Source organism: Diceros bicornis, chromosome 37 (assembly GCF_020826845.1).
Source record: "Diceros bicornis minor isolate mBicDic1 chromosome 37, mDicBic1.mat.cur, whole genome shotgun sequence".
NCBI classification, from domain to species: domain Eukaryota; kingdom Metazoa; phylum Chordata; class Mammalia; order Perissodactyla; family Rhinocerotidae; genus Diceros; species Diceros bicornis.
The window spans coordinates 22800751-22814363 of record NC_080776.1 but is presented as its reverse complement, the minus strand read 5'-3'; the positions used below and the strand labels follow the sequence as shown (position 1 = coordinate 22814363).

At 50.9% G+C, this 13613-nt stretch overlaps 1 protein-coding gene across 2 annotated transcripts in view; it reads right to left on the bottom strand.

Annotated features, from left to right (window-relative positions):
- The window catches only part of SH3BP4 (SH3 domain binding protein 4), a 97069-nt gene extending 83776 nt beyond the window's left edge, over positions 1–13293 (bottom strand). For both annotated transcript variants that reach the window (XM_058533262.1, XM_058533261.1), the window contains exon 1: positions 13192–13293. The gene's annotated coding sequence lies outside the window, so the exon portion shown is untranslated. The remainder of the gene's footprint in view (positions 1–13191) is intronic.
- Between the last annotated feature and the right edge of the window lie 320 nt (positions 13294–13613).

Here is a 13613-nt window from a genome sequence, read left to right as displayed (position 1 = left end):
GGACTATTTGCCGTGAATGAAAATGACTGTATTTCTGAAGTTTCTGAGTATCCTTATAATTCAAAGGAAGATAAGGCAGTCAAAGGCACAGACATCCCCAAATGTAGGATCTGAAATAAATAGTCAGTATAAAATTAAAAACAGGATGCTGGTGTGGAGAACATGCTTCACGGGGGAGGGAAGTGGAGGGTGCCTAGCGTGTAGGCAAAGCTAAGTTCCTCGGTGGTAGTACTGATGGGGGAAACGCTCATGGACAGATGCCCTTCAGTGAAACATCTGGTTTTCTGTCATTTTCAATCTTAACTCTTTCACTCCAATAGTCTACATGTCCACAATGGTACTGGTGCATGTGGAAGCCTGGTACTCAAGTTTTTGGGTCAATAACTCCCTCAGTTAATATCCAGGCATGAGCACCACAAGAAACAGCTTACTCCCTGGCGTTTACAGATACTTGCTGTCTCCACGGACACGTTAATTATCCTCTTGGCTTCAAGTTCATCATAGGTGAGAGGTGAGCAATGCCACTTACCCCACTGGGTTTTCCTGAGGGTCAAATAAGTGACAGGACCTAGTATAGTGACTGCCTGTAGGTGCTTAACAAATACTAGCTACCACTTCTCTTTCTCCTCTTTCCTCTCAACTCACTAGGTTTACAGTTTACTTTGTTTTGTTAAAGACAACGGAGGGGATTGAGGTGGGCAGGAGATGACCATCCCAAACCTTGCCCACCAATTTCCACGCCCGGATGACTCTCATTTCTGCACACCTCCTTCCAGCCCTGCTTGCAAGCTCTACAGACCTGCCTATTTGCGATTCCCAGAAGTAAAATCTGAAGGCAAAGGACAATCACACACAACCTGACATATTCAAAGTCACACATGCTCAAGTTTTTCCCATAATGCTTAATTTACCATCATCTGATAAGCCATAAACCAGCCTTTTGTCCTAAAAGGCTCACTCACCTGTTATGGCTATACAACCATAGATCCACACAGGAACCACAGCTAGTCTCTCCCTTTTCCTGCACATCTAAATAACCCCACTTCTCCCCAGAATAACAATCAGACTCCCAATTTAGCAAGCAGCCGATTTCTTGACAATTCCACTGATGACAAAAAGCCGTGTTTATGAAGTCCTTTTCCAGCTTTTAGCTATGTCCTTTTAACCTTGGAGAAGTAATGGTTTTACTGCGAGCACGTTGAGGACAGCTGGCGGTCTGGCCGCAGCAGAAGGTTGTATTGAAGCTCCCCCAGAAGCAGAAACGGGATTAGCCAGGTTAATGTGGGTTAAACCCAGAAATCCACCGGACAGCCCGCAAAGCCTCGACTTCCCAGCGGCTCAGGTGGGGCCGAGGAGGGGGCTGTCGGAGGGGAAGAACTGCCCAGCGGAGTTTCGGAACCAAGCCAGGAGTCATCTGCCTGCTGTCCCACGAGTGGTGGCCTGGGGGGACAGCCACATTCAGAGATGGTCAGGGACTCAACTGACCAGGAGAGCCGCCGGATCTATCGCAGGCCAATGTTTTAACTGGAAAATCTCTGCTTCTTCAATACCTTTTCCTTCCTAGAATATAAAAATGCTGTGACACCCTTAATAAATCTGATAGTCAGCTTAGTTTCCAAAACAGAGGTAACTCTTAAAACTGTACAGAGTGTTCATGTAATCAGATGACTTTACAAGACTCTCACAAAATGCCAGGAGGGAGAAGCACCACCTGTGGGTCACGGGAGTCCAAGGTGAGGAACCCCCCGAGGCTGCAGGGGGTGTCAGGGCAGTGAGGAGGGGCTCCAGGGTGACGAGGTGTGGTGGGTCACCTCCCTGGCCCCTTTTAAGTCCTGCTCACGCATTTAATCAAGTCTTTCCAGCGCCCTGAGACAAAAGCTCAAACCTGACTGAAGCCCAGAAAGACCTTCGGATCCAGCCACCTGCCTCTGGCATCTCCCCCACGGGCTTCCAGAAAGCTCTCACTTCCTTTGGTTCCTTGCATTCACCTAACCACCTACCGCCCCCTAAACCCCCTGTGGGGTCCACCCAATTCCTTCCAGTCCCCCCACTTAGTGAGGCTTCTTTGGGGATCCTGTCCTGACCCTCCAGAACATCCCATGAACCCTGACCTCTTCTCTTTGTACACTGGTGGCCGATTCCCTACACAGAGGCCGTCTCCGATGGTCTCTCCATCCCCCCTGCCTGGCACACAGCAGGTTCATCATGAGTGAAGGAATGAATGAATTAGAGTCAAGCCAGAGCTAACAAGGAGGGGAAGAGGGCCAGGACGACGTCCCAGACAGTTATAAAAGGGCTCGGCCTTCAGACCCAATAGAGGGGCTCCCCGCACCCCAAACTGTGAGGCATACCTGACACCCAGGACAAATAACCAGAGCGAACTCGCCGTCCTCCTGCCTTCCCCGCAGCCCCCAAAGTGCTGCCTCACGTTACAACAGGGGGACGATGACTCACGGATACTGCGGGTGCCAAGGCCAGATGAGGCGGCCTGGCCTCTATGCAAAACCACGCTCAGGAGACAGGCCAAAAAATACTCTGCCCATAATTTAGCGTTCCTCTCTTGCCAGAATGAAGAAGTCCTGTGACACCAGACCGCAGTTAGAAACCAAAATTACAGCCTCACCATCAGTGGAAGGTATTAAGCACTTTCTCCCCCTAATGAACCCAGAGGTCCCGAAAATCAAGTCTGTGCCATTACCGTGTGCCACATCAAACTGCAGTCCATCTCGTCACGGCTGATCGAGAGACACAGCCCTGCGAATCACTCTTGACGCCCATGACACGACCCTGGGGAGCTTGCAACCGGGGAGCATGCAATGATAGTTCTTGAAACTGAATGCGTGGAAACATCTCTCGTCCCTCTCTAGTTGGGACTGGGCCCCAAAGGCTCAACAGAAATATCACCTGGGTTCTAAGACTCACGGTTTCCCCCAATGTTAACGCTTCTGAAACGGGCATGAATGTGTGCATCCTAAAATTGAGGTGTGCACTTACACCCCCACCCCAAAAGCTCACCATGCAGAGCGCATTAGGATTCAGACAATCAAAAATCAATTCCCCCAAAAGGGGTGCCGGCAAGTCTAAGACTGTCTCAAAGTTCACTAAGTTTTATAGAAGAGATGGAGAAACTCTCCCGAATGTCACTCCCGTTGGAGGTGCTTTTCTGAGTATCAATCACACATTCACTCAGCAATTAATATAATTAGAAGTTCTTTACAGATTTTAAGCACAATAAAAGTAAAAAATTCATTCGACAGAGAAACTTATATGGATTGGAAGATGTGTGTATCAAGATGTTCACTGTAGTGCTGTCTATAATTTCAAAGTAACTGGAAACTATGAATAAAGACTTGTTATTAAATAAATAGGACACATCTTCATACAAGTCTGACAGTGAAATTGAGGATGCAAATCTGTACTTATTGATCTGACAATATGTCAACAATTTTAGACAAAAAGTAGTTTTTTAAAAGCATAGTATTCACGGGCCGGCCCCGTGGCTTAGTGGTTAAGTGGGCACACTCCGCTGCTGGCAGCCCGGCTTCGGATCCCGGGCACGCACCGAGGCACCACTTGTCCGGCCATGCTGAGGCCGCATCCCACATACGGCAACTAGAAGGACGTGCAGCTATGACATACAACTATCTACTGGGGCTTTGGGGAAAAAAATAAAAAATAAAAAAAAAAAATAAATAAAAGCACAGTATTCATTCAACAAACACTTATTGAAGAATTACTACGTGCCAGGTACACAGTGAAGGAAACAAGTCCCCACTGTACCAGCCTGCTTTGTTTGGAAGGGTCTAGATTTACGTGTGAAAATATCTGAAAGACTCGCACAAAAACGTCCAGAATGTTGTGGGTGGCAGAGTTCCACTGATGCGAACTTCATTCTCCTTTTGCATTTTCTAAAGTTTCTAAAATGAACATGTAATTACTTGCGTAATTAAAAAAAACATTAAGTGGAAAGGTTTTTAAAAGAAAAGAAGAAGAAAAAAAACTCACGAGAAACTCCTCTCCAAACAATTCATTTATCTGGAAGGTACTTATCCTGAACATAAGATACTTCTCACTTCCCTCCCCCACCCCCTAAGGTAGTCAGGGCAGCTCAGGCTTCCTGCAAACCGAGGGGCAGAGGGTCCAGCCAGAGCCACATTCGATCCCAGGTCTCGGACTGAGGCAAAACTTGCCGACTTCATCCCACACATCTCCTCCTGCTTCCAGGAATTTGAGGAAATGGGCAAGAACCGGGGGTCCTAATCCTCATTCAGACACTTACAATGCATCATGTGGCTAGTCCACACCTGTACACTTTTTTTTTTTGTGAGGAAGATCGGCCCTGAGCTAACACCTGCCAATCCTCCTCTTTTTGCTGAGGAAGACTGGCCCTGGGCTAACATCTGTGCCCATCTTCCTCCACTTAATATGGGATGCCACTACAGCATGGCTTGCCAAGCGGTGCGTCGGTGCGCGCCTGGGATCCGAACTGGCGAACCCCGGGCCACCACAGCGGAGCGGGTGCACTTAACAGCTTGTGCCACCCGGCCAGCCTCTCACACCTGTACATTTTTTAAAGGTCAAACTGAGCACCTAAAAATATCAAACCCCTGCACTCCTGTTTAATTCAGATGAAGAAACATCACAAAAAAATCTCTATTTACTCAATATTTAAGAATAATCTACAGTGCAAACAAGACTCAAAAGAGGCCACTGTCATAAAGAACTTCCTGGGATAGATAAGCAGCTCGAAGTGCAAGGCAAGGGGAGGATGCAGAAAAATCCACATCTGCCAGTTCAAATCTCCCAGTCCATCACCTCAGAGATAAGACAGCGGAGACTCAGAGAGGCCCAGAAACTCGCCCCAGGTCAAACCGGAAGTAAACAGAAGCCAAAGATTCAAGCACAGATAGGTGTGTGGGCTCGAGAAGGCTGTGATGTCACCTGAAGTAAATCAAACAGGTCCCCAGGAAGAGCCACTGGCGATGCCACTGAAGAAAAGGAACTTCTTGTATTCAGCCTGTGCAAACAATTTCAGCTGTTTCTGTTCCCCGACAAGGGCCTGGGTACAAAAACCAATGTTACCAGAACATGACGGATGGTTAGTCATTTAATTCTTAAAGAGGATTTTCCTTGAATCACATATGATGACTTTCACTTGGGCAAATCGGGCTGTTTCATATTTGATTGATGGCGAAGAAAGAGCCACTTACCGGAGACTGAGACACAGCGCCTGCCTGACACAGAGGAAAGACCCAATAAATACGTGAAACCACAGAAAAATCCCTATGTTAAGAGGTGATATGAGTATTTTGTGTATGTGTGTGTGTGTCCCAAAATAGTAACTATAGTTCTGAGAGATTAGCATCTAAATGTCAAATTACCTGATACCTGGATTTCTCAGGCTCTAAAAATATTTAAAAATAAAATATTAATGAAGAGACTGACAAACCCCCGGTTCCCACCTCAAGAAAATGAACTCCTGGAAGCCCATTTCTCAGCTGCGTCAACCGCAGCCCTGATTCTGGAGCTGAGAAGGTTCTTAACTAAACAGACCCCCGGATCTGTCTCTGTGAACATATACTTTCCCCTAACTGAACAGTCCTGAAATCACAGGTGGTTCTTATAAAATATAAGCAAAGAATGTGTACCAAGTAGACTCCAGGGAATTCATTTTTGATGGCCAGCCAGCGACAGATCCCCTGTGATGCACCCAGAGTCGGCACCCTCTGACATGGGCTTGAAATGGGACCAAAATTCAAAATCTGGGTTTCCCAGTCCAGCACTATCGTGAAATATCCAAGGGCCACCAACCAGTACAAAACCAGAACAGAGCTTTCCTCTTGTAAACATCTTAAGACACCGATTTCTGAAACCACGAGGCGGGGGAAAAAACTGTAACTTCTGCAAGGAGATATTTGGGGCAAGGATAATGAGGAAGAAAAGCGAGACTAGACCATTGCAGACGCCTGTGTTTTTCCTACCATCACTAGCCTCAACACCATCTACTGAGCTGCTCTGATCACACGCCCTGGGTCCAGCACATTACGTGAATTATTTATATGTATTACATCAGCTTCAATTATTATTTCCAGTTACATTTGAACACAGTACCTTTATTATCTATTTATGCACGGGACACGTGCGATTCTAAGAGTAATTTAAAAATGTTTAAATGTCCACGCACTTTTGGGATATCCCACTTACTTCTTTGTATTTGAAACCTATTAAAAATTCAAATCCTTTCAAAAAAGGCAAGGGTGTAAAATGGGTAAACAAGGCAGAGTAAGCCTCGCTGAATGACAAATTAAATGTCCCAAAAGCTGGGACAGCCACTTGACGGCATTTCTAAGTAAGCTGATTATTATTCATAGGATAGAATTCTTAAAGCCAGAAATGACTTCCGCCATACATTCTAAGGTTTAAACTGTTAAGATGTCTAAGAAGAGAACATTAGCACTGTTGCTGTGGTTATATGTAAGTTGCCACCCCAAGTTTCACCTTGGCCAGCCTGTCTCTCCACCTGCCCGTTCCTTCACTCATGGGACATGTTGTCTGTGCACTGAGGATGCAGAGAGAAACACAATGCAACCTTGACGCCCAGCAGCATCCTGCCTAGGTGGACACAGGCTTGTAAGGAAGCACTGGTCAGCTCCTGACCTTGGGGAGTCAGGGGAAGTTTCTAAGAAGGGAGCCTTAGAGAACTGGGTCTTAGGGACACATGAGGACCCAGCCATGCCCCCACAAAGGCTGCTGAAAGCAAGCTGCGTGTGTCCAACCTGGAAAGGCACTTGGGGAAGTCTTTTAACCAGTTGCTCCCGAAGACCATCATTCACACCTAACTTTTCCCTCACGGTGCCTGGGGCCACTCACCCACTCACTGGACGCTCCCTCACTGCTCACTCCATGTCAGCCCCCACCAGGCCTCCCCGGCCCCCAGCATTCCAGCCCCTCCGACCCAACCCTGGGTCCCTGCGGTCTTGACACTCTCAAATGACAGTCTTATTTCTTTTATCATTAACATTCTTCTTTCTCAGTGGCCTATGCTCCGTGTTCTGTTTTCTAGAAGCTTTCCCACTACCACAATCACACTGTTTTAACAAGTCTTCCTGTTCTTACTGCTCTGATCATTCATTACCCAGAATTATCCTGTTTGCATCAGGCTCCCAACCCCTTTCCCCCACACCCCCACCTCCTCCCCCTTGGCTTCAGGACGCACACAGACACATCCTCTCACCTCCAGCTGCTTCTTCACTCCCCCCCTTGGCCTTCCAGCCCCATCTTCATGGGGTGGCCCAGAAGCGTGCTCCCAAGCCCCAGTGTTCACACTCAAGTCTCCGGTGAGCTCTGCCACGCTCATGGGTTCAACTCTAAGGAAACAAGCCCCAAGTCTCCCCTCCCTCACACAGTCCTTCTCTGACCTGCAGGGCAGCCCCGGCACGTGCACAAGGCCCACAGCGACGCCTCCTTAACTCCTGCACCCCAGGGGCCTGGCGTGCCTCTTCCCAGTCCCAGACCTGCCAACAGGACTGGCTCAGCAGTTCCGTGACACTCACTTCCCACGTGCTTGCTGCCTCCCCAAGGAAGCTCTCACGTTTTAAAATAATTTTACTGCTAATTATGATAGAGAAAAAACAATCAGCTTACTGTGCAACCAAGCTCAGACTCTTACAAGCCCTTTCTTTGTAAGTTTCTCCTTTCTTCACTTGGGTGGTCCCAGGAAGCTCCTCTAGTTGCCAGCTGTAACAGCCGAGATCAGCATGCCAGACCCACCCGAGGAGCCATCTCCCAGCTTCATCCTCACCCCTTGGTCCATGAAGATACTTCTCCGTTCTAGACCAGCGGACACAACCAAGGCAGAACAAGTGTATCGACCACCACCCACGGCGGGAAGGGACCACTGGAATAAGACTGACACTTGACAGCTGGGGAGATCTGGGCCTCTGCCTGCCTTTTCCAAGAACCTGACCCTTCCTCTCACTCTGCTAAAAAACTCTCCCTGGCCCCACAAAGCAAAGTTCCAACTCCTTGGCCTCAAATACAGGGTCTGCCATGCCTAGTCCCAAACTCTCTCTCCAACTGTCTTCTTACACTAATTCCCTCCATCAGCAGAGTTCAACCCTGGATACACGTTAGAATGGGGATTCCACCGGAGAGTTTTTGAAAACTACCTATGTCTGGGCCCTACTCTCAGAGACTCTGACTCCACTGGGGAATAGGCCTGCAAGGTTTATTTTGTTTTAATCTCCCAGGTGATTTTAATGTGGAGTCTGAGTTCTGAAGCACTCTACTCTTGCTGGCCAAATTAGGCTACTCAATGACATCCAAATCCTCTCTCGGCACAGCTCCTAGGCACACGTGGTCCAAGCAGAGGCCAGGCCACCACTTCATCCATTGCATAAGGGGGCTGGGCCGGCAGGCTCAGTGCAATCAAAGGTGACCTGGAGGGGGCCGGCCCCGTGGCCTAGTGGTTAAGTGCGCGGGCTTCACTGCTGGCGGCCTGGGTTTGGATCCCCGGTGCGCACTGACACACCACACATACACACACACACACACTAAATAAATAAATAAAAAGGTGACCTGGAGCAGTTCTTATTGGCTCACACAGATTTTAAAATATTTGATACCATTGCCAGCCCCAACACCGGTCACTCGAAGCCAGCCATGGTGGGAATATAGACACCCCGGTAATTGGCAGACGCTACAATAGAGGCTTTTTGGGTTTTTCCCTCAGAGCGCAGGTTTATCAGCACACTGCAGGCTCAAGGGCCTCGTACACTGGAGAAGTCAGGAAAGGAAGGTGTGTGCTCCTTTCAGGCCCACAGACTTCAGTAGGCTTCCATGTTCCTAAGAATGGGGCAGGGTTTTCTTCAGTTATGCAGACTGGGGGAGGGGGAAGAGGGAGAGAGGAGAGGACGATTTAAAAAGAATTTGAAATAGCAAAATCCTTTCACAGAAAGGATTTTTTTCAATTTGTTCAGAAGGCTTGGGCTAACAGGCATCAGTCAAGAGAGCACCCCGGAGACAAGCCTTTATGGAGCAGATAAGAATAATCTCATTAGTACGTCATTTATTTGATTGTAAAGTGGAAGGTGGAATCCTTATCTTACATTTACTTAACAACCTTCCCATAACCTTAATCTTATTTCAGTGACCTCATCTGCCCAGAATACTCTCTTTTCACGGCACAAGGACAAACTTAAGAGCCGATCCTGAGTTATCTCAACTTCAAAATCGCAATCTTTCAAATAAATCAAGCTTTCCCCCACAGACACAGCGAGGGCACTGGTCCCCAGGAACAGAGGTGCAAACTGGCTGCCTTCCCCATTTAGGCTGAAAAGATTTCACAGGTTTTAAAGATTTCATCACCTTCAGAGCATAAGCTTCTTTATAATTGTGCAAGGGAGGCAGGGACTCTGCTATTTTCATGCCTGTGTCTTAATGCTACCAAAGCGTGACTGAGAGCCGTTTGTTTCTGTGATTTTAGCACACCAGGTGCGATTAAGAGCCCTGGGCTCCGGCAGATCCAGGTTCAAATCCCAGCCCAAGTGCCCACCGGACTATTACGATGGGTGAGCTACTTACATTCTCAGTGTTTGTGAGGATTTTAAAGTGTGCATACAGGGCCTGGTACATTGTAAGCCCTCAGTAAGTGATACCTATTTCTACCCCTGAAAACACCCCAAATGTCTGTGTAAATTACGTGAACTCAGTACACCATTCTACTCCTTCAAATCCACATCCGCTTATTGGTGGTTCAGGAAGGTATCTGTTCACACGGCAGCCGGGAGGCTGTGATTTCACCCTTCCCTCCTTGAAACACACCACACACACACCCTTTCTTTCTGAGACACCTTCTGCATTTCCTTGCCTTCTAAAGGCTGAATATTGACATCCTTTCCCCTAAGCCGCTGTCCTGAGGGCATCAGGGGCTGTTCCGTAACACACGGATGCCCTCAGGGCCCGCGGAGAAGCAGGCTCAGGCTCCCCAAAGATCCTGGATAAGCAGCTGGTTCCCTGGGTATTTGGGGGCCTGGTGAATTATCTTCCTGTCACTCCTCCGGAGCGTGATGGCAGAATGAGGGGCTTCTATTGTGCAAACAGCGGGGCAGCCAGGAGACCCAGCTCTAGAAGCTGAGCTACCCTCTGGATGGCCCCAGGTTCCCCTCCCAGGCAGCAGCAGAGCCAGTCAGTGCACTCCTGTGAAGTCTGTTTAGCTGCTGGTGACCTTTCCCAATCCCTGGTTGTCAAGCAGCGACCTCGGGACAAAGAAGTCCTAGCTAGCGACCATCTCCAGGGCCTTAGGAAATAAAATATCTAAGGGGCCTGACTCCAATTCTCAGAAGAAAAATCGCAACACGACCCAATCCAGGTGTCAAATTGGAAAATAACAAACGAAGGGAAACCCACGTGGCTGGCCCGAGGCCCACTTGCTAAATGGCAGCTTCTACTCAGTCAAAACAAGGCTGGTACCTCAAACAGGGAGCCACAGAGGTCTGCCTGGAGCCAAGGATGAGGTCAGCAAGGGCTGAACTCGGTGGCTCAGTGGTTTGGGTCAAGGGCTCCCCTCAGAAGCCGATGGAAGCCAGGCGGCCTCCTCCCCAGGAAGAAGAGGGAGTACACACCTCCCACACTTAACTGGCCCGGATCCAAGAATTTAAACACAGGAGCGGACTCCCAGGACCCAAGGGCGTAAACCCCAATCACCTCACCAGTAGCGTATCTTATTATCAGACTAGAAACCAACATTAGAATAAGAAAGAAGTCTGTTCAAGCAGCCTGCAGGAAAACAATTCTAGGCTGCCCATAACCAGAAATCAAGTTAGCAAACAGCAAAGGGGGACATTCAGGAAGATGCCCCCATCCTCCCTACAGCGAAAAATGAAGAGCCTATTAACAGACAATGAGCCCGGTTAAGGTCACTCATCAGCAACTTGCCCAGCCCACTTTCTGGATCCTTCCAGAAACCTCCGTGTCTGGGCTGTGATCAGCTCCTAGACCTTGGGCAGATCAAAGTGCTGGTGGGAGTGACAATACAAAAAAAACGAAACTATCAAATGACAAAGTGGAGCCCAAGAGACCTGGATCTTTCATCACCGTTTCTTTGCGAGGAGAACAAAAGGCAACCCTGTGGGACACCTCTCCCCACTCCAGCTTTTCCCCTGTACCCGAAATTAACAAATAGGGAATCCAGACTAATTGTTTTAAAAGGCCACAAAGTGGTGCCTGAGTCTTGGGACAAGAGTAAAAAAATCAAAGCTCACAGAAGCTTCTCAGGCGCCGCAGATTCATTGTTCATTTAGTAAACAAGTGAGCCATACACAAATTCCTAGGAAGCCAGGTTTGTTCACTTTCTGAGTCTCTCTCCCAGAACTAACTGTTCCCTCTCGGATCAGCGTGGCCTTGGCATTCCACAGATGGACAAGCATCAGGCCTGTGCAACTTGGGGCCTGGGGCATCTTAACATCAATGCCCCCTTACCCTCTCCACATCCGCCCACATGCAGAAAGCAGAGGGAGGAGGTGGATTTGGGAGTGCTGTCTCCTTCCAAGCCCCCCATTTTCTGAGGGATTTAGCCTGGACAGACTACAACGAGCAGGAACCAGGAATATTCTCCAGGCTCCATCAGACATTCCTGGAATCTGTTTCGTGATCAGGATGGCCAGGTGGGAGGCAGACTGTTTTATCTGATGACGACAGAAATGTAGAACAGCAGAATGCTCCCTAGCCCCTTAAAGTACAGCCGCTGTCCATCCAAGGATGTCAAAACGCTTTGCAAACCACCCATTAATTTTTATGGTGGCCTGAGAAGCAGATTGAGAATCATTACCTTCATTTTTACAAGGCAAGGAACCAAAACCACAAAGGACGGTGGAGAGGCACCAGGCCAATCCAGTCAGAGCCGGTGTTCTAAGCTGACTATCCTCTCCTATCTCCATCTTAGGCCTACAGAGGTCTGGAAAGGGGACTCAGGCCAGCTGAGAAGGGAGTCAGGCCAATAAACCCAAACTCTGGTGCTCCGAGACCATCGCATTTAGAAGGGTGAGGAGGGGAGGGCTGCATGAAGGGATGATTTTGATTTAGGCAAGAGAGGTTCCAGTTCCAACAGCGATTAAATCTGCAAGCGTGTGACCTCAAGAACGTAAACATCAAAGGCCGGCAGGAACTGCGGGATCGGGAACCGTTTCTGTTTTACTGTTTATATTTCCCTTTATGTCCACGTTTCTACCCAGAGCATTTTGTGATCAGAACAAAAGTTATGCGAACTTATCTCTACTGATACAGCACATAGCACCATTCTGCCGCACTAACTTGGAAAGAAGAAGCACGAATAAAACCCAGCCCAGTGTTCCCTTTTTAAATCTCATTTATCCGTGAGGCTCCACCACCCTCTCCGCACGTAGAGCCCGGCCGCTCTCCCGCTGCTCAACATCCCGGGGAAGGGCCAGCGCCGGCCGCGGCTGGAAGCCGCCCGGGCTCCAAGGCTGGGATCCTAATAGATCCCCAGTCCGCGCCGCGGAGCGGGCTTCCCGGGGAACATGACTTAGAGAACAACGTGCCTCTCTCCCAGCCGTCCTCACCCGCGGGCCGCCGGCGTTGTCAGCTCCCGGCTGCTCGGTCACCGGACAGCCACGCCAGAAACCGGGGTTTTCATTTCCACCCTAAAACGAGGGGTCTCCGAAGTTGAAATACACATTGTCACCAAGTTTAACCCGGGACCGCGAGCCCTTCCCTTCTCCCCAGACCCGCGCGAGGGGGCGCCCCGGCCCCTCCAGCCCTCGGGGTGCCCCACGGCCCCGCGAGCCGAGCGCGCCCCGATTCGCGCCCCGAGGACGCGTCCGGTCGCCGAAGAGGGCCACCCCGCAGGGCTGCCCCCGGGAAGCGCCAGGGCTGGGGAAGGGGGATCTGCCGAGCGCACGCAAAGGCTCCTAGTGCGGCTCGGCGCCGGAATCCCCGCCCGCCGCCCGCGCCGGGGGACCGGGGCGCCGGGGGAGCGGCGAGGTGCGCGCGAGGCTTCCCGAACCAGCCCCGCGCCGGCCGCGCCCGGACCCTCGGAGCCCCGAACTCAGGCGGCGGAGAACGATCGGCGCCCGCGAGGTGCGCAAACCCGTGGGGCCTGGGCAGGCGCCGGGGGAGCGAGGCCGGGCGCGGGGCTGGAGCGCCCGGGGGGCGGCCGGCGCGCCGCCTGCCTACCTGGCTCGCATTGCGTCCGCGGGCTCCTGCGGCTCTCCTCGCGGTCTGGGAGCTCGCCGGCGGGGCGCGCGCGGCTCCGCCGGAATCACCGCGCGGCGGCGGCGAGGCGCCGGGACCGCCAAGAGTGCCCGGAGCGCTCAGCCCCCGCCTCCTCCGGCGGAGGGTGGTCCCCGCGCCGGGCGGGACCGTGGGGGCGGGGGCGGGGCGCTCGAGGCGGGGACCAGGGCGCCGGCGGAGGGAGGGTGGTCTCCGCGCCGGGGCGGGGCCTTGGGGGCGGGGCGGCAGGCGGAGGGGTGGTCTTCGCGCCCGGACGGAGTATCGGGGCGGGGCTTCTGGTGGCGGGGGCGGAGCCTGAGTGAGGCCACTCGGGAGGCGGGAAAGGGGTACGGGGAGGAGGCGGGACCGAGCCTAGTCCTTCGGGA